The 26,505-nt window shown below is 47.8% G+C and overlaps 1 long non-coding RNA gene across 1 annotated transcript; it reads left to right on the top strand.

Annotated features, from left to right (window-relative positions):
* The first annotated feature begins 376 nt into the window (after positions 1–376).
* LOC120404916 lies at positions 377–5,405 on the top strand. The gene is made up of 3 exons (XR_005598251.1): positions 377–670; positions 1,075–1,133; positions 4,358–5,405. It is a non-coding gene; the product is annotated as an uncharacterized LOC120404916 (long non-coding RNA).
* The last annotated feature ends 21,100 nt before the right edge of the window (positions 5,406–26,505 follow it).

The following is a 26,505-nucleotide window of genomic DNA, read 5'->3' on the forward strand; positions in this document are numbered from 1 at the left end:
GAGTTCTTTTTGTCCACCTGCAGTCTATTCTGTGGTTGGTAGAGCATATACTACCAGAGGCTATAGCTTAATTTAGCTCAGCTACAGTGTCTTGTAATTAAGAAAGACCAAATCACCTCTGGTAATGGAAGGTTTTGAGCAGGAATTGATTTTTAGCAATAAGAGACTGAGATCCCTGGCCAACAAAATCCGTAATAAAAATGATTCTCTTTGTGCTAATCTCGCTGCAATGGGGTGTTGACCCCACACGTGCCCTGAAAAGGTTAACCAAGACAAAGGGGGCTAATTAACCCAACAGGCTGCAGCTGAGAGGAATCAGGTGGCTCAGCAATCCCCTGATTGAATGAGGAAGCCCAGCTGAGGAGGAATGAGCTAGGCTGGGAGTATAAAGGCAGAAAATAGGCAGCAGAAGGGAGCTGCTAGGAAAATTGGTAGTTACTTCCTCGGAGAAGGGAGATGTATTTGGCCTGGCAAACTGGGGGGGCACTGCCAGGAAGGTAGGACAGGGCTTGGAGAAAGACAGTAAGGTCTAGAAGGAACAGACCTTGACTGCTGACTAGAGGGTCTCTGAGCCAGAACCCAAAGTAGAGACTGAGCCCAGGTTTCCCTGCAAGCCACTGGGGAAGTGGCACTACAAGGCAGGGAATGGGAAGACTGCCCAGGAGTGCTGGTGAGGAAAGACTTTGATACTCCTGAAAGGGAAAATGTGTATAGTGAACTGGTCAGAGGATTGAGTCGTGAAGAGGCAGCAGTAGCTTGAGGAGCAGGAGAGGGGCTGCAGACCCAGAGAGAGAGGCCGAGAGACAGCATGTAGCCACAGGAAGGGGCATCGATCTGGTGCGCTATTCCCCAGAAAAGCCAGCGGCAGCCCTGTCCTAGCTGCCACACTAGCTGTCAAAATAGCCCTAAAAATGCCAGTTCTCTTCTCTAAACACAAGATCGTTTGCCCACACTGAGTAATTCATTTTTTTTCCCCTCACACCAAAGATCTCAATAATGGACTTTGTCACTTCTGTATTCTCCTTATTGTTCAATTTGCCCTGTGTAATAGGAAGGAATTTCAATTTTCCACAGAGTTCAGCAGTGTTTTCGCCACAGTATGAACACAGCATCATCCTAGCTCTTCTCCCAAGGTATCTTCCTTCATTGTATTAAAATGGTGAGGTATATGTGTGTGGGGGTGTATGTGTGAGAGAGAAATAACTGTTTCTAAAGATTAGGTCTGGCAGATAGTTGGTTGGCATCTAAATAATGCCTGGCCATGCAGCAATGTGTTTTTTAGAGTGGCATTTCCCTCCCTTTCTGATCTTTTATTGTCAAATGTTTCCTTTTGTGTCCTGTATAAGAGCTGCCACATTGGCCTAATATTCCGCTTACCAAACTCGTCTGCCTTTTTTCAATACTGCACCGTGCAAGTTAATGACTGTCAATAATACATAATCTGGGCTCAACAATGGCCGGTGCTAGCTGATTCAGAATGCATAAACACCCCCCAATAAAGCATCTTAGTGTTGTGCAGCACTATAGCAGGAAAACTTTCATTGTTCGTTTGTATTATTGTAGTACCTAGCATCCTCTGTCATGGACCAGAACCCCACTGTGCTAGGCACTGTACAAACAGAACAAAAAGATGGTCCCTGCTGCAAGGAGCTTACATTCTAGATATAAGACAAGAGACAATAGATGATACAGCCGGACAGGAGATCACAAGGAAACAATGCGATAGTATTGTGAGTGTGACGGAAAGTGGTCTCTGCGTGCCTGCAGCCTCGCTGTTAAGCCTTTTTTAGGTGTCCTAGCAAAGCAGAGTTTTAAGGAGGTCTTTGACAGAGAACAATGAAGTGGCTTTGGGGATGTTTATGGGAGTTCCTTCCAAAGGGCAACTTGGGAGAAAGAGTGACCCACACTGGTGATCAACTTATTCTGAAGCATGAGGCTTGATTGCCCTGGTGATTGTTACTGTATCTAATTTATTCGCAGGGGAATAATAGTACCTTTGGACTGAGGTCTTGTAATGTATTGGCTCTGTCTGTATGAATGTGTGAGTGACGGATGCTGCCCTCTAGTGGAAAGCACTTTTAGCTCAAGTGATTCAGGTCTCTTTTTGGACCAGAAAGGGTTCTAAAGGCAGCTCCCTGTGTGCATGAGATTTCTATATAGTAGTAAAGTCTGTCTGCAACACATGGACTCATTCCAGTCTTCAGACGCCCAGGTGAGCTGCTCCTTACTGGTCAGACCTGCACTCTCCAACTCCCATAGGACTACTTGCCTCTCGTGATTCTAATCTTTGGCGACTGCAGGGATGTCATTGATCTGATGTCACTGCTGGTGACACTTTATTTGCATATATGCCTTATCCTCTGTTTAACATGGCTAAGAGTACATGGTTAAAATGTGTGAACTGAAGGATGAGATGAACAGAGTAAACAGGAAACAAAGACCAGGGATGTTGGGGATATGTTACCTGACAAGTGGTATGAAGAACTCTAGGGCCTGATTTTCTTGCTTCTCTCTTGCACTGGAAAAACACTACTGATGTTAGTGGAGTTGCTCCTGATTTACATCAGTGTAACTGAGGACTTTCTTCACTGCAGTGTTAGCTTGCGGAGTAACTCGAGTGTTGCCCCAACCACACACACATCTCTACCTTGAAGTTAGTGCTTGAAACTCAAGCTACCTGGCCATTCAGGGGGGACAGGGCTAGGTTAAAGCCCAAGTGCTGCTGACATTCAAGCTACTGAAGCAGTGCGGACTCAGCATTCTGTATGCCTACAAACACACTGTGTGGCTTGCGTATTCTGAGTGCAACCGCTCTCACTTGAGTTAGGTCAGCCTGAGTGTAGATGACTCGAGCTAATGCTGCAGTGAAAACCAACCCTGCAAATCAGGCTCTTAAACTAAAACAGTCCAAATCATCAGGTGATGTAGCCACACTTATTTACACCAGCTGGGGATCTGGCACAACATGTGCCTAATTCAGCTATTCTGTGAGCAGGTGCAATTCCATAGTTTTCAATAGGTGCTATACCCATCTACACCAGAAAGTTTTCCCCCACTTATCTGTAATTTGCACTTGGGTTTGTATTTAAACACACTGGTGTAACTCTCCACTGAGTCAAGGGGATCCGAATCTGTCCTAAAGCTCCAATACTTGATTCCATTTGATCCATCAGTGTCTCCGTTCACTTTGGCTTAATTCTAAGGTGTTAAGTCTGAGGAAGCAAAGAAAGGATCTGCCCCAGCTGGAGTCTCAGGAATTCTGGGAGGGCAGCAAGCTCTATAAAGAGTCTCTGTTTCTGCGATATTAAATTCTTGCCACTTCTCAGGCTCTCTCCTAAGTCATTTTGAAAGCTGATGGGAATTATTGATCCTATTTACACTCCAAGTGTTTTGACTGATTCTGCATTGAAAAACAGGAGTGTCCAGATGCAGAATTAAAGAGCAGCTCTTCCCATGGCCTGATACAAAAATGACCTATGGGTCTGACCTGTATTCTCTGAAAGTGGCTTCATTCTTTCATGGGATTGCTGCCCCCTGCTAGGTCACTGGCTTGTAAATTACTGTGCCCCATCCATTAATCTGTAGTCTACATCCTGTCCTTTCTTGTTCCCTAAACCCTCTTTCCTCCGGCACATGCATGCATCTTCCTCCCTACTGCCTAACAGAACAAGTGCAGAAAATGTTCTGAAGGCCAGGAGGCAGGTAGCATGCCACACCGTGCCAGACTCCTTGTTGGTGAGAGGATGAGTTGCCACTTGTGCTTCTACTTCTGGCAAGATGGTTTCTTCATGAAAGGGCAGGATTTCACCTTATGGTCCAAAGTCAGCCCTGAAATCAACAGTGTAAATCTGTTTCCAATGGGAATTGCACATGCTTACACCAGGGCTGAGTTTTGTCCTTTTTTGTTCTGATCTTGTAGTTGTACTACTAACTTGCTAGACAAAAAAGCACCAAAAAGGTAGCTCAGTGCTCTAATCTAAAGTACCATAGGTTGGTGTGTTGACCAATTTGCTCTGGGTGCTGTCAGTGCAAACTTCTCTGGGAGCTGTGCTCCTTAATGAGGCAAGTTTGTGTCATCCACAGGAAGGAAAGAGAAGATCTTAATTTCTCTTGTCACCTTCTTTAGTCTCTTTCAAGCCATTTTCTTTCTACCCAGGTGTTGTCTGGAGGGAGGTAGATATTTTTAAAGAAAAATTAATGTGTAAATATTAGTTAAATGGAATTTTGTTTGAACTTTTTTTTTGAAAATGTATATAAGTGCACAGGCTCTTATGTCCAAGTGATCTACTGAGTAGCTTCTTATAACCTTTGATTTGTATCAGTTTGGTACAATAATATCTTGTCTGTTTCATTCCAGCTGATGTCCTGGCATATGCAAAGGATGTCTTCACTGTGTCCCTTACAACTAGGGGAGGGAGGACAATTAAATTGAAGTTTACAAGGAGAATTTCATGCAGACCTCAAAAGCTTTGGTACCTACAAGTTCAGCTGCTTGTCCAGCCTCTTGAGTCTGCAGAACGGACCAGGAAATTGGCATGCATTCTGTCATAAGACATCAGGTCTTCCTGCTTATGGCTGGGCTGATTGTATGGTGGGAACAGCCTTTCCCTTAATATCCCAGTGCTTCTGATCCACACTTCAATCAGGAAGTGCAAATACATGCCAACCTCGCCTCCCCTGTCGTCGTCCCCCCCCACAAAAAAACCCTACACATACACCACGAGTAAAACACACCCCTCCTCCAAAAAAGAACCAGTTTGTTTTAAAAACTCTAAAGTCCGAGGTTTTGGAGAGAGAAATTCTCATTGTAGCTAAACCAGCTCACCTAACCTTCATTGTTACAGACAGGTTGTAAAGAGTAATTGCATGAGATTAGAAGATAGTCCTTGGGTTCTTCCCCATTTTTGCTACTGACTTGTGGAGCTTTGGGCAAATCCACTGAGCTGTTCAAAATTCTCCATTAATGTCGAGTGCCTCCATTTTTCAGCGTTCAACTTGAGAAACATGGGCTCTTTTCTCTAGCGGTGCTGGGAACTCCCCATTAGTTGATGGGAATCACGGGTGTTTGTCTCTGAAATTCTGTTCTTTAGTTGCTCTGTGCCTCCATTTCCCCTTCAATGAAAAGCAGGGAAGTTGAGTCCCGCAGTGTTCATGCAATATGAACGAAGGTGAAATTGCTATATAAGGGCCTAATGTTGTCTTTAGTTTGTACCAGCGTGTGTGCTGTGAAATCGAGAGCTGGATTTCAAGTACTTCAGAGCTTGAGGGGGTTTAGATTTGGGATTTTTGTTTGACCTATGAGAGAGAGAGGCACTAGCAGGAAGATCTGCAGGTTTGAATTCTGAACCCTCACCTCCTGGAATATCAGAGGGTGTTTGGATCCAGGACTTTTGTTCAACCCAATAATAAACAAAACCAAAGCAATGGTGAAAAATATTTCACTCTCTTGTATCGTGCTTTCCATCCATTTATCTCCATGCCGAGAAGTGATATAATTTATCCTTTCGTAACACCACAGGTGAGTGGAAGAGCCAGGAATAGAATCTATGGCTCCAGAGTGCCAGTGTGGTATGCAAGAGAGACAGGGAGGGTGAAGTAAAAGTTCTTATTGGACCGACATCTGTAGGTGAAAGAGACGAGCTTTTGAGCTACATGGAGTTCTTCAGGTCTGGTGGGTGAAGTCTGTAATACCTTATCCACTGGAGCACTCTGAACAAGATTGCCAGTGAACGACCAAATAGTACTTGGTCTGTACCTGTTCTTCAAAGGCTTTCCCCCTCTTCAGCTGTGAAAGAGCCACACCACCCTAGTCTTTCTAGTAGGTGAAGCAGCCTACCCTGAAGGGTGTTGGAGGCAGCAGAGTGAAGATAACTAGGCTGGTGTGATCACTGTGCTGCCTCCATGTGAGCACAAAACAGCGAGCAGCTGGAGGAATGGGAAAGGAGAGTTTTCAAGACACTCGATTCTTTGCTGAGGGGGATCTTTTGTTGCGGGAGAACGAGGAAGTGGAAAGGCAGATTTTTTTTTGTCTAGATTTTTCACACACCCAGTCCAATCTCCCTTGCTTCCCCCCCGCCCACGTACTACGTACTTAGAAGCCTTGTCTAAACAAAGAAATCAAACTGTTCCTGAAAATGGTGTCTCTTCTCGTCCCGCTCTTTCTTCCCCCCACCCAGCCAATATTGAAAATGGATGTGTCTAGTCTACACACACTTAAACCACTGTCAGTATTGGTTCAGGGCTATGCGTGCTGAAACCTCTTCATCAACACTGCAGTTTCCTAGGGTAGACCGAGCTGGAGTTTCATTCATGTAAATCTTTGTCAGTTACACTTCATATTTCTGTTCTGTGGCTGCGCAATAGACACAACTGCTGGCAGGAAATTGATCACAGGGCAGCATGCCTGCCGCCATGGGGAATGTGACGGCATTGACAGAGTGTCTCTTTCTGGTGGTGACTCCAGAATCCCCTGAAATATAGTATAAAGCCTAGTATCCAATTTCCCATGCTCTGTAATTCTGTATGTGTGCGTCAGTCAGAACCACTGTGTGTCATTATCCGACGATCTATCACATTAAAACATGGGGGAAGGAAAACCACCCTGGAAGGGAAAAGTAATGCTTTGTAGCCTTTGAAGCACGTCCCGTTTAGTCTTGGCCTCTGAAACTTTCATTTAGTCTTGTACCCTCCCAAAAGATTCTGCCCATAGCCCAGCACTTCACTGTACTCGCAACAAGAGACTAAGGTTGGGGCTAGTGCAGGGGTTCTCAACCTTTTTCTTTCTGCAACCTTCCCCACCCCCCGCCCATGCTATAAAAACTCCATGGCCCACCTGTGTCGCAACTGATTTTCTGCATGCCAAAAAAAAGCCAGGGCTGGCATTAGGGGGCAGCAAACAGAGAAATTACTTGGGGGAGGGGGCATACCACACAGACCCCCATGAAGCTAAGCTGCTCAGGCTTAGGCTTCAGCCCTATGCAGAGGAGCTTTGGCTTTCTGCCCTGGGCTCCAGTAAGTCTGATGCTGGCCCTGCTTGACAGACTCCCTGAAAACTGCTCGCAGCCCCTCAGGGGCACCGGACCCCGGGTTGAGAACCACTGGACTAGTGCAGACAAAGCAGCATATACCTCAACATGTGTTTAAATTGTCAAGTCCAAGCCTAATATTCCCTCTAGGCCAGGGGTGGGCAAACTTTTTGGCCTGAGGGCCACATCTGGGTGGGGAAATTGCATGCAGGGCTACGAATGTGGGGCAGGGGGTTGGGGTGTGGGAGAGGGTTCAGTGTGCAGGAAGGGGCTCAGGGCAAGGGGTTGGGGTGTAGGAATGGTGCAGGGTGTACAAGGGGGTTGGGGTGTGACAAGGGGTTGGGGGCTCAAGGTGGGGCTTGGGGTGTGGCAGGGGATTGGGGTGCAGGCTCTGGCCCAGTGCTGCTTACCTTGAGTGGCTCCGGGGTGGCAGCAGCACACAGCAGGGCTAAAGCTGGTGCCCTGACCGTGGCCATGTGCCACTCCCAGAATCAGCCGGCAGCACGTTCCTGCAGCCCCTGGTGGCGGGGAGGGGCAGGGCAGAGGGCTCCGCGAGCTGCTCTCACTTGCGAGTACCTCCCGTAAAGTTCCCATTGGCTGAGGTTCCCCATTCCAACCAACGGGAGCTGTGGGAGGTGGTGCCTGCAGGCAAGGGCAGCGCACGGAGCCCTCTGCCCCCTTCCCTTTCCCACCCTTCCCCTCCCTCAGGAGCTGCAGGGACGTGGTGCCGGCTACTTCTGGGAGCGGCGTGAGGCCAGGGCAGGCAGGGAGCCTGCCTTAGCCCCGCTGCGCCATGGGGGTAGCAATCCCGCGGGCCAGATCCAAAGCCCTGACAGGCCAGATCCGGCCCACCCCAATCTAGGCTTTAATCTTACCAGCTTAGCATGCATGAAGGGAGGGTGTCTGCCTACACTAGCCTTTTCAAATGTTAGTTAGCACCTGTTGCCTGACGCCTAGCATCACACCTTTTGTTCTAGTCTGCCCTAGGAGGTTAGGGTGGAAGGAGGGAAGAGTCCAGGCTCTGTAATAGGAAAGTATCTTTTCTCCCCCCTCATGCCCATTATTAAGCAACAGACTTGCCCCCTCCAGGTGTGCTTTTGTCTGACTTCACCGCCTCCGCAGGGCTGTGCCCTGTTGGCAGTAGGATGGGAGCCTCCCAAGAAATAATGAGGGTGATGCAGAAAGTGCGACTCATCGCTCTGAGCAAGCACTATGCCAGGGGTGGGCAAACTCCGGCCTGTCAGGGCTTTGGATCCGGCCTGTGGGATTGCCACCTCCGTGGTGCAGGAGGGCTAAGGCAGGCTTCGTGCCTGTCTTGGGTCCGCACTGCTCCTGGAAGCAGCCAGCACCATGTCCCTGTGGCCCTGGAGGGGTGGGGTGAGGGCGCAGAGGTCTCGATGCGCTGCCCTTGCTTGCAGGCACCGCCCCCCCGCAGCTCCCATTGGCCGGGAATGGGGAACTGCAGCCTATGGGAGCTTTGCGGGAGGTACCTACAGGCAAGGGCAGTGCGTGGAGCCCTCTCCCCGCCCCCCTGCCCCACACCCCGGGGCTGCATGGATGTGGTGCCAGCTGTTTCCGGGAGCAGCATGGGGGCCAGGGCAGGCAAGGAGCCTGTCTTAGCCCTGCTGCACGCCACTGCCACCCTGGAGCCACTCAAGGTAAGCGGCGCCAGGCTGGAGCCCACACCCCTCCTGTGCCCTGCACCCCTGCCCCAGCCCTACATTCATGGCCCTGCATGCAATTTCCCCACCCAGATGTGGCCCTCGGGCCAAAACGTTTGCCCACCCCTGCACTATACTCTTAGCTTTGAGAGACTGGCCCAAAGTTAATGCGAGTCGTTGAGCCAGTAATGAACTAATGTGCCGTTTGCTGTTAAGGGAGTGATGCTGTTGGAGTTGCTGTCTTTAGAACAAAACCTTAAACTGAGATACGTGTCCTTATGCTCTTGTGGCACTTGGCACACAGCGTGTGTTCAGCGATGGAGCTCTGACGAAATGCCAAGTTGCGTTCTGCTTCCTAAACTTTCCCCTGCAATTTGTTGGACTGAGCACGCTTCGCTTGTAGCCTGAACCCATGGTCTTGTTTCTTTTCTGCTGTTAAGCAGTTGCTGCAGTGTAACACGGAGTGAGTTACTATCCATGCTGGATCTCCCACTAACGTCAATAGGAGAAGGATAAAGCTCCTGGAGGCTTGGGATAGGCGCTGTCTAAATCGCTCTACATAAGAGATGCCTCAATAGGTCAGGGCTTCGCTGTGCTAATCACTGTACGAACATCTAGTAAAGGACAGACCCTGCCCCAAAGAGTTCACAATTATGTAATGAGAAAGCTAGTGTGTCCCTTCCTCTTCTGGACAGAACCAGAATTGCAATTGTCTTGTCTTATGTCCTAGCAGCTGTAGGAAATTCTCCTTTTTGTGCAAGAGGTAGGCATGTCTGCTTTTGGGACTCAATCCTGCAAGATGCTGAGGACTCTGGCCCCGATTAGCAAAGCACGGGAGTGGTCCCACTGAAATCAATGAGACCCCTTGTGCTTAAAGCTAGGCACGTGCTTTGCTGGGTCAGCACCAGAGTCCGTGCAGGAACATGCACTTGAAGACTGATCAGAATTCTGTCCTTGCTGGTGCTGTGAACTTCCACATGCCAGTGCCATGCAGCATAGTGAAAAATGGGAAGCCCAAAGGGTATGTCTACCCTGCGGCTGGGAACAAGCCTCCAAGCCCAAGTAAACAGACTTGCACTAGAGGGGCTCAAGCTAATGTACTAAAAATAGCCACATGGCCGTTCTCCCTTGGGCTCTGCAGTGTAAGAGGTTGGGTGGGCTTGAGAGCCCAAGGCAGAACGTCCACATTGCTCTTTCTAGCATACTAGCTGAAACCTCCCTAGCACAAGTCTGTCTTCCCACACTGGTAGGCAGGGGCGGCTCTAGGTATTTTACCACCCCAAGCACGGCAGGCAGGCTGCCTTCGGCGGCTTGCCTGCGGGAGGTCTGCCGGTCCTGCAGCTTCAGCATACCCGCCACCGAATTGCTGCCGAATCCGCTTGGAGCGCTGGTGCCTGGAGCCGTCGCTGCTGGTAGGCACTCTTCCAGCTGCAGTTTAGACGCACCCTAAGTGCCTATGTATGTGTTAAGTGTTGAGAAGATGCTGCAGTGGTGGTATTTATAAATCAACACCTGTGAAGGAAACCCCACCAGCTCGGCAGCTCATAGATTTCTCTTGTAACCCTTCAAACTTTTTTTTTTTTTTGGTTATACATCAAACGAACAAAACCTTTTAAGATGTTTTGTTCTTAACCCCTCTCTTCGCACCTCTCCTGTAACTGGGGCCTACAGAGGGACTTGACAATGTGAGAATGAGCTTGCTGCAGTTGCGATTGCATAGAGGCAGAGGTTTGAGACCTCCACGTTTCATGGTGAAAACAACACTTATAAAATTAAACCGCGATTTCACACATCCTGATACTCTGTGAAAATGATTTGATGCCGTGTCTGGGGGACGGGAAAGATCTTGCTGAGATTTAGTTCCTTCTAATCATGTGTGGTGGGTTTTTTTATTTTATTTTATTTCTTTATTTTTAAAGTGTATTCACTGCTCATGAAGGTTGCCAGGAGCCTGATGTCTTGATTCATCTGTGGAACAGGAACAGCAAGGACATGGCAGTGCAGGTTTCCCTGCTGCCCAGCCACTGGGCCTGTTCCTTTCAGATGCAGAGGTTCCTTTTCATTGAATTACTTGAAAAGTGAACAATAAAAGGTTCAAATGTTGCTGAAATATGTTCACTTTAAGCCAAGATCTGCACGCATGCAAACTACTGTGGAAATCGGACGCAGTGCCCCAGAGTATGCTTTGCTCCTTCCACAAAAGACCTGTTCAATGTCTTGGTTATGCCAAGAGGGATGACCAGGGAAGAACACTGGGTGTGGATCTGTCTGTGGGTTTCATACTGTGCTCATCAGTGACATCTGAATTGTAGCAAGCTGAGTGGAAGAAGCCTGAGGGACTCTGTGCAGAGCAGGTGGAGGCAGAATGCCCCTGGAAGCACTGGGGGTGCATGCTGTGCAGCACTTATAGTTGCTGGAGAAAAATATAATGTGCCCTTCACGCAGTGCCTTCTGCCAGATGCTAGCAGGTACCTGGGGATGGGTCCTTGGCTTTGCCCCCCAGGGGCTGACTGGCAATGGGGGTTGTGGAGAGCTGATGGCTGTTAGCCATTAGCTCCCAGTGCATTTGTGGAGTGACAGTAGCAGTATTCTGCCTGGATCTGTGGGAAAGGAAAGCTATGTATGGGTAGAGGGAAGGAGGTTCCCTCTACCTTCTTTCTCTCCCAGTGGGAAGATGGCATTAAAAGGGAAAATATAAAACAAAGAGGCAGAAAAATGGATGTATACATAGGGGCCCAACTCTGCATTCAATTCACAAATCAAACTCCTACTGAAATCTTGTATCCTCAATCAGATGACCACAGGGAGGGAATGTTGGGTAAATTAAGATGCAGGACTGAGCCCCAAACCAGTTGTGATAATACCTTGACAATATCCTGTTATATTCTGAACAGACCTTATGGAATTAAGATCAACTTTATGGAATTATTGAATGAGGGTAATACTTCTGGGCTGGGTACATCAGATTAAAAATGTAATTGTGTATGTGATGATGGCATTATATGTACCTTCTCTCATAGGGAGCGGGGATGCTAGTGAACTTCCTCAAGCCCTTTGAAGTCCCCCGGGAAGAGATGCATACACTAGTTCAAACTGGATTTTCCAGAGACCAACAGACAGACTTTTGTATAAAAGCCTGGGTTTTAAACTGACTCCAGGCCGCCTTCCTGATCCAGGAAATGGACAGGACTCCTGGTCCATGGAGAGTCCCAGTCCTTAGGGGAGGATTGGAAGGACTTGGCCCGGGGGGGCAGGGGACCATGGCAATGGGATATTTGAAGCTAGCACCAACGGGGTCCACGCAGCTCCACAGGTGTTCCTTGTACCTCACTTGGGGGTGGCTTTGGTGGCAGGGCAGCCACACAGATAGATGGAGGGTTAAGCAGCCCTCAGGGGGGCTGCACAAAACCCAACCAATGGGAGGAGGGCCTGTAGAGAGCCAATCAGGGCCATATAAGAAGGGCTGCTCAACAGAGCAGGGGCAGTCTCTCCCTGGAGTGCAAGGGGGAAGGACTGGCTGCCTTAGAGAAGTACGTTAGATAAAGCAGTGCTGGGCAGGGTCAAGGGAGCAATAGGGAGCTCCAGCCTGAGGAATGCCAGACTGAGGCCCCTGATACAAAGGACTGGGAAGATGCCAGGCCTGTGGGGAAGTGGCTCAGGAAAATGGAGGAGAGGCCGCTGGCTATAGGGTCCCTGGGTCGGGGCCCCTCCTCCCCCTTCCTCTACTTGCCACAGAGGGGGTTGGCCAGAATTCGGACTGCAGTTTGCCCCATGAGGTGAGGAGCTAGACTGAAGGCTGCAGTAGGCCACAGCGGCAAGTGGATGGACTGGAGCAGGGGTAGGCAACCTATGGCACGGGTGCCAAAGGCAGCAAGCAAGCTGATTTTCAGTGGCCCTCACACTGCCTGGTCCTGGCCACCAGTCAGGGGCGCTCTGCATTTTAAATGAAGCTTCTTAAACATTTTAAAAGCCTTATTTACTTTACATACAATAATAGTTTAGTTTTATATTATAGACTTATAGAAAGAGACCTTCTAAAAACGTTAAAATGTATTACTGGCACATGACATCTTAAATTAGAGTGAATAAATGAAGACTCGGCACAGCACTTCTGAAAGGTTGCCGACCCCTGGACTAGAGATAGCTGGTTCCCCCCGAAGCAGGGAGAAAGCGGAGCGGGGTACTGCCGGAAGGCCGTGCCTAGAAGAGGATGCTGGGGAGTGACGCAGGTCTTAGAGGTGGCCCTGATTGGCTCTCTACAGGCCCTCCTCCCATTGGCAGTGAGACACCACTAGAGGAAGGCACACTGGCAACCAAGAGCTAATTCCCAGCACGGCCAGCAGGAGGCATTGCGATGGGGAGTCCTGCCCCGTTACACAACCAGAGGGGCTATTGAGGCTGCAGCCATTAGCACAGGAGGATTCTGTCCCCACTGCAATCTGCAAAGACCTCACCAGCAAACGCTGCCTGTTTGTTCAGGCTCAGTGCTCTGTCTAGGAGTGTGCTGGAAGGAACAACACCTCTCTGACCAAGCTTTCCGTTAACCACACAGGTTCTTAAATCCACTGGCATTTAACTGACTTGACCAGGGTTTCCCATCCCTTTCTTTTAAGAACAGCAAGTTTGGCATTGCATGGTCATGGTGCTCCCTATATTAAGTTTGTTGTTTGCTTTAATTCCAACCCTTGCAAAGGGCATGCAGATCCTGTAGATGGGCACTTTATGAATGTGTGTGACAATAGTAAATATGTTGGGGGATGGGAAGTCCCACTGGATTTTATTTGTAGGGGTCTTATGAGACTGACAGAACTCCCTGATTTTAGTCAAACGTATCTTGAACTCTTTTTAGCTTCACCCCAGTTTTGCATAGAGGTTTGGGGTTTGTACAAATGAAAAGGGGTTTCCTGAGCTGCCTCTGATTGGAGTATTGCATGGCCCTAGGAGGAAACCCCTCATTTCTGCATTGAGCCCTCCTTGGGTGGTACCTCCACTGGCTTCCCAGGAGCTGAAGGTTTTGAGGATCATGCCCCAAGTTTAAATCTGTCAAGACGGTCGCAGCAGTGCTTCTTCCTTGGCTTGAGTCACTGCTATAACTTCAACACCATAAACCGTATGTCTTATGAAACGCACAACACATAGGTGAAAATGGGGAATCTTTCCCTCTGGAGTTTGTGTTCATGACCCCCTGGGAGGTCTAAATTGCTTGTTGTGGACTAGTCACAAAAGTGACATGTGCCCTTTTCAGTGGCAGACTGGTGAGCACTGGGGAGTGGGGAAAACCACCTAGCAGAGCAAATCTGCAAAATGATCTGCTGCCACGCAGCCCCATCTAACATTGAAATAAATACCTGGAAGCCGTGAAAGGGTTAAATGTATGTGCCATTGCAGGAGACCCTCCTCTGAACAGGAGAGGCTTGTTAACCCAAGGTTTAAGGCAGCTAAGTGAAGTATTTCAGCTGTTCCTAGGTTAACTCCCCTATTGGCTCCAAAGCAGTGCTCCTGTTTGGAGTGTAACAGATTGCAAAGTGATCCCTCCAAGCCAGACAGAGCCCCTCCAAGCCTGTTGCTTTTAAGTGACACCTTCCCAGTGAGTGATAGCCAAGCACGTGTACTTGCAAAAAAGATTTGAGGGTGTTTGATACAGAGTGAGATAAACGTTGGTTCTGGAAGTGGGGGCGCAGGAGAGGAAGGAGAGGAGGGAGAAGTGTTTTGGCTGGCAGTCTGAACATGGGGCTGGGTATCTGTTTTTTGTTTTGTTCATTCTTATTCAAAGCATTAACAGAAATGACGTACCTGTTCTAGATAAATAAATGAGGAAAGGCCACCCAGGGTGTATATCTTTCTTCTCTGTAAAGAATTATCCTGCTCAAGAAGTCTTGACTATTCAGAAGATGGGACAATATTGGTTAGATGAATGGATGTAGTTTCTCATTTTATTAGAAATGGGCAAATTTAGTCATGATACAAAAGTACTCATTAAAGTGATAGACAACAGCTGCTATTTTTTTTTAACTCTAGTCCATCCTTTCGCAATTAAAAAAAACACAACACTCTCTGCATCTGCCATGCGACTGTGTCTAGGCCAAATGGTTTGCGTGTAGCAGTCCATTGATCTGTTGTGTGCAAGTAGTGAATTGCTTGTTCACAGGGTCGTAATCTAAATGCTGCTCTAGGAGAGGCAGGCTATTAGGAGAGGTGACTAAATGGGAGAACACTCTTTAGTGGAGAGCCAATGTTTTATTTAATAAACCACAGTTCACTACTCTTATTCACTGGAATCAAATCATGCATTCAGAATCACTTATTACAATCTATTTACTTGCATTACCATTAGCCTTGCTCTTATCTCTCTTTTGCATACGCTGTAAACTATTTGATCCAAAACATTTCAGATATAAAAAGGAGAGTCTAACCATAGAGAGATGGGAGAGCTAAGAACTAGCCCTCTGTACTAGGGGCTAGGAGCAGAGCTGATGTACAGCTAGCATAAGAGCCAGGCATCCTCTTAGGGCTGCTTCTGCTATCCTGAAGGCCATTCGATGCCACCAGAGTGGGGGTATGTCTACACTATGGGATTATACTGATTTTACAGAAACCAGTTTTTTAAAACAGATTGTATAAAGTCGAGTGCACGCGGCCACACTAAGCACATTAATTCGGCGGTGTGCGTCCATGTACCGAGGCTAGGGTCGATTTCCGGAGCGTTGCACTGTGGGTAGCTATCCCATAGTTCCCGCAGTCTTCCCCACCCCTTGGAATTCTGGGTTGAGATCCCAGTGCCTGATGGGGCAAAAAACATTGTCGCGGGTGGTTTTGGGTACAGCCTCACCCCTCCCTCCGTGAAAGCAGCAGACAACCGTGTCGCGCCTTTTTTCCTGGGTGAACTGTGCAAACGCCATAGCACAGCAAGCATGGACCCTGCTCAGCTCAAGACAGCAATCATGGACGTTGTAAACACCTTGCGCATTATCGTGCAGTCTATGCTGAACCAGGACCTGCAAAACCAGGCGAGGAGGAGGCGGCTACGGCAGCGCGGCGACGAGAGTGATGAGGACATGGACACAGAATTTCTCAAACCGCGGGCCCCTGCGCTTTGGAGATCCTGCTGGTAATGGGGCAGGTTCTAGCCATTGAACGCCGATTTTGGGCCCGGGAAACAAGCACTGACTGGTGGGACCGCATAGTTTTGTAGGTTTGGGATGATTCCCAGTGGCTGCGAAACTTTCGCATGCGTAAGGGCACTTTCATGGAACTTTGTGACTTGCTTTCCCCTGCCCTGAAATGCCAGAATACCAAAATGAGAGCAGCCCTCACAGTTGAGAAGCGAGTGGCAATAGCCCTCTGAAAGCTTGCAATGCCAGACAGCTACCGGTCAGTCGGGAATCAATTTGGAGTGGGCAAATCTACTGTGGGGGCTGCTGTGATGCAAGTAGCCAAAGCAATCATTAAGCTGCAGCTACGAAAGCTTGTGACTCTGGGAAACGTGCAGGCCATAGTGGATGGCTTTGCTGCAATGGGATTCCCTAACTGTGGTGGGGCGATAGATGGAACCCATATCCCTATCTTGGCACCGGAGCACCAGGGCACCCACTACATAAACCGCAAGGGGTACTTTTCAATGGTGCTGCAAGCACTGGTGGATCACAAGGGACGTTTCACCAACATCCACGTGGGATGGCCGGGAAGGGTTCATGACGCTCGCGTCTTCAGGAACACTACTCTGTTTAAACGGCTGCAGCAAGGGAATTACTTCCCAGACCAGAAAATAACAGTTGGGGATGATGAAATGCCTGTTGTTATCCTGGGGGACCCAGCCTACCCCTTGATGCCATGGCTCATGAAGCCATACACAGGCAGCCTGGACAATAGTCAGGAGTTGTTCAACTACAGGCTGAACAAGTGCAGAATGGTGGTAGAATGTGCATTTGGCCGTTTAAAGGCGTGCTGGTGCACATTACTGACTCGCTCAGACCTCAGCCAAACCAATGTCCCCTTTGTGGAGCACACAGCAAGCAGCAATAACAATCTCTGTGAGAGTAAGGGGGAGACCTTTATGGCGGGGTGGGAGGCTGAGGCAAATCACCTGGCTGCTGATTACGCGCAGCCAGACACCAGGGCGATTAGAAGAGCACACCAGGAAGCTGTGTGCATCGGAGAAGCTTTGAAAACGAGTTTCATCATGGGCCAGGGTACAGTCTGACTGCTGTGTTTGTTTCCCCTTGATGAACACCCCCCCCCCTTGATTGACTCATTCCCTGTAAGCAACCCACCCTCCCCCTTCGATTACAGCTTACTTAAGGAAATAAAGTCACTATAGTTTAAAAATCATGTATTCTTTATTAATTCATTATAAAAAGAGGGAGAGAACTGACAAGGTAGCCTGGGTGTGGTTTGGGAGGAGGATAGGAAGGAAGGAAAAGGCCACTAAATTTTTTTCAAAATAATGACAGCCTTTTGGTTGGGCTGTCCACGGCGGTGGAGTGGGCGGGTGCACGGAGCCTCCCCCCACACGTTCTTACACGTCTGGGTGAGGAGGATATGGAACATGGTGAGGGGTGAGAGTGGTTACACAGGGGCTGCAGCGGCACTCTGTGATCCTGCTGCTGTTCCTGAAGCTCCACCAGACGCCGGAGCATGTCAGTTTGATCACGCAGCAGCCCCAGCATTGCATCATGCCTCCTCTGATCTTCCTGCCGCCACCTCTCATCTCGAGCGTCCCTCCTGTCCTCATGTTCACTGGCATCTTTCCTGTAATTTGATACCACGTCCTTCCACTCATTCAGATGCACTCTTTCATTGCGGGTCACTTCCATGATTTCCGAGAACATTTCGTCTCGCGTCTTTTTTTTTTCCCACCACCTTATCTGAGAGAGCCTTCGGGATGGAGTAGGGAGGCTTGAAAAATTTGCAGCTGCATGAGAGAGGGAAAAAAGGGAGAGAAGTATTTAGAAAGATACATTTTACAGAACAATGCTTACACTCTTTCACAGTGAACAACACTATTCACCTTACATAGCACATGTGATTTCACTACAAGGTCGCATTTTGCATCTTAATGTTGAGTGCCTGCGGCTCTGGTGTTAGAGATCTCACAGACGCAGGTCCGGGCAGCAGAATTCAGCTTGCATGCAGCCATGGTAAGCCACTGTCTTTCGGCTTCTGCAGCCTTCATATACACAGTGCCCTCCTTTCCCAAATACTAAGCAAAGCCCGTTCAGTGCTGCTTCTTTCCTGTTAACATGCAGCAGCAGAAACCAACCCCCCATCCAATTCTCTAGGATGATCGCTTTACCCCTCCCCACACCGCGTGGCTGGTCGCAGGGAAGATCCCTGCTAGCCAAATGCAAAAAAGCTCAGCACCAATCACCCCCCACCCCTTCCTCCTGCTTGGCTACCTGCAAGGAAGGATTTCTTTTAAGCAACAGGCAAACAGCCCAGTAGGAATGGCCATCTCTGTCCCCTTAATTAAATTTCTGAATTTCAACCAGATTACCATGAATGATATCACTCTCCTGAGGATAACACAGTGAGATAAAGAACGGCTGTTGCTTGAATGCCAGCAAACACCGGGACCATATGCAGCTAGGCTTTGTCATGCAATGATACCAGATTACTTGCTACATGCATGGCGTGGTCAAGTGTCCTACCATGGAGGACGGAATAAGGCTGCCCTGCCCAGAAACCTTCTGCAAAGGCTTTTGGAGTACTTCCAGGAGAGCTTCATGGAGATGTCCCTGGAGGATTTCCGCTCCATCCCCAGACATGTTAACAGACTTTTCCAATAACTGTACTGGCCGCGAATGCATCCCAAGTCCTCAGGGCAAATTAATCATTAAAAAACGCTTGCTTTTAAACCATGTTTTATATTTACAAAGGTACACTCACCAGAGGTCCCTTCCATGGCTTCATTGTGTGGTATAGTGGCTTGGGAGGGCTGGGAGGGTAATTCCGTCAGGGTGAGAAAAAGCTCTTGGCTGTTGGGGAGAACGGAGTGCTGTGTGCTCTCTGCAAGCTCATCCTCCTCTTCCTTCTCCTCATCTTCCCCGTCCGCAGAATCCTCAGCCATGGCTGAGATTACCACCCCCACCTCGGCATCCACGGACAGGGGTGGGGTAGTGGTGGCAGACCGCCCGAGAATTGCATGCAGCTCAGCGTAGAAGCTGCATGTTTTCGGCCCTGCCCCGGACCTTCCGTTTGCTTCTTTGGTTTTCTGGTAGGCTTGTCTGAGCTCTTTAACTTTCACATGGCACTGTACTGAGTCCCTGGTGTGGCCTCTCTGCATCATGGCCTTGGAAATTTTTTCAAATGTTTTTTCATTTAGTCTTTTGGAACGGAGTTCTGTTAGCACGGAATCCTCTCCCCATACAGCGATCAGATCCAGTACCTCCCATGCGGTCCATGCTGGAGCTCTTTTTCGATTCTCAGGAGACTGCATTGTTACCTGTGCTGGTGAGCTCTCCACGCTGGCCAAACAGGAAATGAAATTCAAAAGTTCGCGAGGCTTTTTCTGTCTACCTGGCCAGTGCATCCGAGTTCAGATGGCTTTCCAAAGCGGTCACAATGGTGCACTGTGGGATACCGCCCAGAGGCCAATACCGTCGAATTGCGGCCACACTAATCCTAATCCGACATGGCAATACCGATTTCAGCGCTACTCCCCTCGTCGGGGAGGAGTACAGAAATTGGTTTTAAGAGCCCTTTATATCGATATAAAGGGCTTCGTTGTGTGGACGGGTGCAGGGTTAAATCGGTTTAACTCTGCTAAATTCGGTATAAACGCGTAGTGTAGACCAGGCTTGAGAATCAGACCCAATAACAGAGAGTACAGTCCCTTTAAGGACTATGTAGACCCAGACAGTCAAGAAGGTCACATGAATCCTAGGGAAGGAGCTGTGGCCTGGGGAGAGTTTAGGATTGTGGTTTTGTTACTTTTATTACCCTGGAAGGGTGGACTTCTAAGTGTGTCTGAAGGACTAAAATATCCACAATAGGAGAGTAACTCTATGGAGAGACCTTGATTCAGCAAAACACTTAAGAACAGGCTTGAAAACAAAGCATCTACTTAAATCCCATTGGGACTGTGCTTCATTGCTTTACTGAATCAGGGCTAGAGAGAGGTAAACTTGTACTTGCTCTCCAGCAGTAAGAGACAGACTATCTACCAATGTGGAAAGTGAGGCACGCTTGCAGCCTGACAGCAAGAGGCATGGCACCCATCTAAAAGCCCATATTGTTCTAATTGCATATAATTAAATTAGCATTTTGCCTATATTGAATGTTCTCTGTAATGTCTACAGGTCCATTATTCACCCCTTTCCCCCTAATTAACTGTTCTACTCTTTGTAGGCCCATTTTCTCCACCCCATTGTTAATAAAATGGGATCAGTGTCTCTGGTAGGGAAGCTTAGATTGTATCTAATTGTTCAAGGGAAAGAGGCATGTCTACCTGTCAGGTTTTGTCCAAGATTTCTAAAGTAAAATATCCTGTTGGATAGGAGCTCCTTTGAACAGGTGTCTGCTGAAAATTATTATGTTGACTTTAAGGGAGCAGTGAAATCTTGTTCCATATTTATCCAGTGTTTGTGATGCCCACACCAGCAAGGCCTATAATTGTTCTGCCCCATAATATTCTGTAAGGTCTGGGGCTTCCATTTTAAAATCTCACATGCTTGAAGTTGTGACTACTCACCTGTTTAAAGTTAAGCATGTGCTTAAGAACTGGATTGGGGCCATATGGGGATTCCATCCATTTCCTAAATGTGTTTTCCATCCCCATGCCATCCAGCAGGTTTGAAAAATAATTCCATTCAACCCTTTCAAATGCCTTCTCTTGATCGTGTGACAGCAACATGACAGGTGTAGTCTTTGCCTGGGTCAAATAGATGACATCTGCAAGTGTCAGAAAGTAATCTGCAGTCTACAATAATCTTTGGGTCACTCTTAATTAATAGTTGTAGCAGAATCTAGCCTATTAGCAAGCACTTTGGGAAGTACTTGCTACCTGCATGGAAGCTGGAAGGAGGAATCTAGGATGCTGAAGGGAAAAGTTTTTGGAGGAGGCATCAGGAAATCAATCTGTGTGCATGTGGCTTCAATGTTAGCTGCCGTTGCAGCACTTCTGTAAATAGTGCTCTTAATGAAAAGCCAGTTTAGTTTTAGAAACATGGAGTCCTCTCAATGTATTGCTCAGCAGGTGGTACATGAAACAGCCAATATCTTGGTATCAGTGTTTAAAAAGAAAATACCTCTGTTAGAGGCATAATCAGTTTTGCCTTGGCTGGGTTTCAAAATCAATGGGAGAAGGTCATATTTCATTGTGGTGTGGTGTGTTTTCATGTATTTATTTATTTGTTGACTTTGAGATAAGTCTGGGAAATTATTTTAAAAAAATTAAAAGCTTGGGAGTGAGATTCTTTCCTGGATCCTGGTAATATGTACATTTTGGCAATTAATTTGGCAATTGATCTTTGATTATCAGCAGGTAAGTATGCCCAGTGGTCTGTGATGGGATGTTAGATGGGTTGGGATCTGAGTTACTATAGAGAATTCTTTCCTGGGTGCTGGCTGGTGAGTCTTGCCCACATGCTCAGGGTTTAGCTGATCGCCATATTTGGGGTCGGGAAGGAATTTTCCTCCAGGGCAGATTGGCAGAGGCCCTGGAGGTTTTTCGCCTTCCTCTGCAGCATGGGGCACGGGTCACTTGCTGGAGGATTCTCTGCAGCTTGAGGTCTTCAAACTGCAATTTGGGGACTTCAATAACTCAGACATAGGCTAGGGGTTTGTTATAGAAGTGGATGGGTGAGATTCTGTGGCCTGCGTTGTGCAGGAGGTCAGACTAGATGATCATAATGGTCCCTTTTGACCTTAAAGGCTATGAGAACCCATCAGACCCTGCAGACTTTCCTACAGGCTCTTAGTCTATTATATTATATTCTTATTGACAATATAAATCTCTTCTACACTGATGGCTCTTTTGAAACCCCCTTTTGGTCCTTAGTGATAATAGGTAAATAAGAAGTTGCAATATACTTTCATAATCTGGTTTTCATTTATCTGGATTTCACTGGAGGCATAAAAACTCTCACAATTTACATTTTTGGGTTGTAGCTGAGGTATGTTGTTTAGCAATCACTCTAAAATGTCATCAAAGGATTAGTTAAAGGAGTCTTCCCTTCTCCCAGAGAGGTTTTCCTTGCTACCCTCCCTAGTTGGCAACCAATATGCTGGGGAAAATCCTTTTAAAAGGAAATAAATTAAAAAATAAAATCCTATTCCATCCCATTCCAGTGTGTTGCCTCATCTGCCCTATCCCAGACTAGCTGACAGGCAATACACTCCAGCTCCTTACTCCTGTCATCCCATTCCTAGTGCTCTTTCTGCGCTTTGTTTGCTGTAGCAATGTGTGTGCCAATACAGCTCCTAATAATCAAAGCTAAAATGGAAAGCTTGGAACAAATAGAATGTCAGTGTCCTAGACACTTTCTCCCCAACAGCGAGCATCTTCTGTCTCTACCCTCACTTCTATCTGTCACCATATGTACTCTTTGGAAGACATCTGTTCCATTTACTGGTCCTCTGGGCCGTGACTTGCTGCCGCTTCAACAGAGACCTTTTGCTAGTCCTGTTTCTTTCCTCCTTGAAGCACAATTCCAGCTCCTCTAGGAACTGTTCACGCTCCGCTACTGTACTGTAGTACAGCAATGTCAATTGGATGCCCAAATGGGATTTTATATTGGCCTGGAACAGCATTTCAGGGATCCTGATGAGCTCCCCTCTCATTCTTAATGTAAGTGAAGACCTCTTGGAAACATAACCACACTTTGTCCATATGCCTCCAGTGGGGAACTTGGTGCTCCAATGAGTCTCATTAAGGACCTGATCTCACATAGATTTGACTCTCTGCAGGACTGAGACCTAAGTGATTCTTGCCCTCATGGTAGTGCAGTTGTACAGCCTTATCCCTAGGGCAGGACCTGGCAGCTCTGGTTATATACACAGGAAATAGGTTCTGGTTATATACACAGGAGCTCCTTTCTCCTTCACCAAGGGTTCTCTTAGCAGGGTTCCCTTACATTTTTAGGGTTCCCTTTTATATTCCTCTGTGAACGCCTTCCCACCCTTCTATTATTTTTTCTTTCCTTATTCTCCAGATCATCCATTTTTTAGCTCCAAATCAAGCTCTTTGCCTTTCAAGTTTCTTATGTATATCAGTTAGTGCATCTGGATATTTTTGTTTTCTGCCTGCCTTGACTTCAGGCACTCGATCAGCAAGTTCTTCTGTATTTCTCATTAATTCCCCTGAGCATCTCAGATCCCATTGATCTTGATTCAGACATTAATTCTCTGTCTGCCTTTGTGGCACCACACTCCTTGTCTTCTTCAATTGCAGGGCCGGCTCCAGACCCCAGCGCGCCAAGCGCACGCTTGGGGCGGCATGCTGCGGGGGGCGCTCTGCCTGTCGCTGGGAGGGCGGCAGGTGGCTCCGGTGGACCTCCCGCAGTCGTGCCTGCGGAGGGTCTGCTGGTCCCGCGGCTCCGGTGGAGCATCTGCAGGCACGCCTGTGGGAGGTCCACCAGAGCCGCGGGACCAGCGGACCCTCCACAGGCACGTCTGCAGGAGGTCCACCAGAGCCGCGGGACCAGCGACCGCCAGAGCACCCCCTGCAGCATGCCGCCGTGCTTGGGGCGGCGAAATTCCTAGAGCCGCTCCTGCTCAATTGTACTTCATTTATGAGGGGCACGTTGGGCCTCCTTGGCGACTTGTACACAAAGGCTGTTCGGAGAGAGAGGCCCTCTTCACAAGCATATGTTTCAGGGTCTCTTGTTTTTAAAATGGCATGTGTAAAGTACAGCGGAGTTCCATTATAGAGCAGTCCTTTTTGCTGCAGTGACGCCCTCCCATCCTTTTCACCAGATGAAGTTTGTCCAATAAAAGATATTCCCTCACCCACCTTGTGTCTCTAATAGCCTGGAGCTGCCATGGCCACTCTGCATGTATCCCCACACCCGGAGTATTTGGAACATAGCGAGTTATGAAACTGATCAGACAGAAGAGAGAGAAACGGGTAGAGGTGGGGGAATGGTAGACAAAAGCAGCGTCTCCTCTGGGCTCACTGCAACCCCACTGGTGGGATCTCCAGGGTGAGTGGGGAAGAAGAAGGAAGCAGTACCCTGTCCCTGCCTGTTTTGGGCTCCCAACAGCTCACAAGTGGATCCTCTATTCTGTCATTTTAATAAACCTTAATACTTAGGCTGGCATCAGAAACTCTGGCATTGGGTACTGTGTAAGTGGCAGCTTTTTTCAGCAGTACATGCATCTAACCTAGCCACAGACATTCATGCCTTTGCCATATCCAGGCTGGGTTACTGCCATGCACTCTAGTTGGGGCTGCCAAGTTACCTGAAGACTACTCCGAAGCTACCATACAACTAATACAAAAGGTGGTCTGTCTGCTTAGTGGAGTGAGTTGATGTGAGCACGTTATTCCTGTGCTTTGTGAACTGCCTGAGTTCCTATGTGCTTCTAAGGGCAATGTAAGGTGTCTATAATCTATACAGCCCCTCCTATGGTATGGGACCTAGCTACCTTAAAGACCACCTAGTCCACTGTGCATCATCACAAGAGCTAAGATCAGCAGAGGCAGTCTTGTTTTCAGTCCCTAGATATGCCGTCTTGAAGGGTGGATGAAACACATGTTTAATGGTGAGTCCCTGGCTATGGAATATGCTCCATATTGCTCCCTACCAGACCCTGAGTTTGACTTTTGGTCCAGAAGTTGTTCTCCTGGAGACCACTTGTATGGAGAGTTTTCCTGTGGCAGCTTGCGGGGCACAGAGAAGATGATGTTTGGGGCACCAATTGTTTAAATTAACATGTTGCTCACTTTTATGTTATGTTCTCAGGGTGCGTAGAGCCTTCAAAAATCATTAAATACATGTGACATGAAATCCCCCCCCCTCCCTACGTTAGAACTTAGCAATGTAGATATTGACTCCTAAATTAAATGCTAAAAGTGCAGCTCCACTCTGACTAGAGACTGACGTTTTCTTCAACAGGTCTGCCCCCCTGTGTGTCATAGCCAGACTTGCTGGCTTTAGTGGTTCAAAGATTTTACTCCTGCTCGCCTTGCAGAGCCAGCCCAGCTCAGAGTGGGGGGACTGCATTCTCTTCTGCCTTCTGAATCATCCCCAGAACACCAGTTACAGGGCCAATCAGTTACACCTGTGAATGAGGCTAATGGGGGCTGCACAGCTATCACTGGGATCATTAGTAAACGCCAGTGGGATTGCGCAAGGGACACCAAGGATACAATTTGCCCTGCAGCACCTTTATTGCTAGTGGTGGTCCGTGTGAAGAGCCGAGTCATGCTCTGAGCCTTGGCTGTGTTTGCAGAGCTAGCTGGTAGAGAAACCAGCATTTTCCTTGTAAACTGAGCTCATTTGCTCTGGAGTCACTGACCCATGATGACATTTTTGTTTTGTTTTGCAAAGTCAAACTGCACTTTTAGGGTTCTCCAGCTGAAATCCTACTAATAAATGCCACATTATCCAACCCCTTCGGATGCTGAAATGAAGAGATGCCTGACAAAAGCTGAATGAGGAAAAAAAGTAGAGCTATAAGAAACACATAGATAATGAAACCCAAATCCAGGTAATCCCAGGCCAGGTTTGAACGAAAATGGCTTGCTCTTCTAACCCCATTGGACACAAGTAACTCTCATTGACTTCCGTTACGTGTGGCCTGTATGGGGACAATAAGGTCTTCAGTGTTGTGTTGAGTGCTGAATGAATGGGAAAGAAGTGAGTAAAAGCAATGCATCTTTGAAACCGCTCTACGGCAGTTAGGGGAGCAACTGGCACCAGAAGAGTAAAGCAAAGTCCTGGGAGCTGGTACATTTGTGAGTGTGCTTAATGAGAGAATCCAGTTTAATCCTGCTGCCAGCTTGGCTACTTTAGCCAACGTCCGCTACAACACCTGGGTCATTTTAAGATTTGGGATGGAAACCGCATGAAATTCTTTTAAAATAAAATAAAATAAAATAAAAAAGACAGTAGAAGTGCAGTCTTGTATGGGCACAGAGAGAGACGGCGTAGGAAGGGGCCAGTTTCTGTCTGGTCCCAGTGATTCTCCCAAACAACCATGGCGCTAACGGATTTGTGTGTCAGTAGGTGACATTGCCGTTACAGTGCCCTGGCAATGCTTTGAGAAAGCGAGCGTGTGTGTGTGAGATCTTTGACAACACCATTTTCAGCTAAGTCCTAGTTCCAGAATCTCGAACTTGTGATGAAGTTAAAGGAAGGAAGAACTCAACTGGATCTTTAAGATCATGGATTGTTTGTTGCATTGGCAGGTAGAAAAAAAGATCTCTTTATATGAAAAACTGAGCGCCAGCCCTGCAGGTCTTGCACACCACATATTACCAGTAAAATCAATGGGAGTTTCGGAGGTGGCTTCAGTTTTTGAGTACACAAAGAATGGATGTGTGGGTGGGTCCTTGATGTGGAAGCACTGACAGAGAACTGAAGACGGGATCCCTCAGGGTCCTGTTAATACTATTACCCCACATTGAGGTGCTGAAAGGGAATATTTTACAAAGGCTTTTGTTTTACCACACACACACAATAAAAACAAATAATTATTGGCTACAGTTGTCATGGTCTGATATGTGTGTGATCCATCTATGAACATGAAGATAAATGTATGTTAGCAGTAGTCCAGTATTGGTATTCAATTGTCTTCTACTAGGTCTGTCAGGTAACACTTGAAAAATCACCTGTGCTGGAGTCCAGTATGAAAAAGTGAAATTCAGGTCAGTGCTG

This window comes from Mauremys reevesii, linkage group 4 (assembly GCF_016161935.1).
Source record: "Mauremys reevesii isolate NIE-2019 linkage group 4, ASM1616193v1, whole genome shotgun sequence".
Lineage (NCBI taxonomy): Eukaryota > Metazoa > Chordata > Testudines > Geoemydidae > Mauremys > Mauremys reevesii.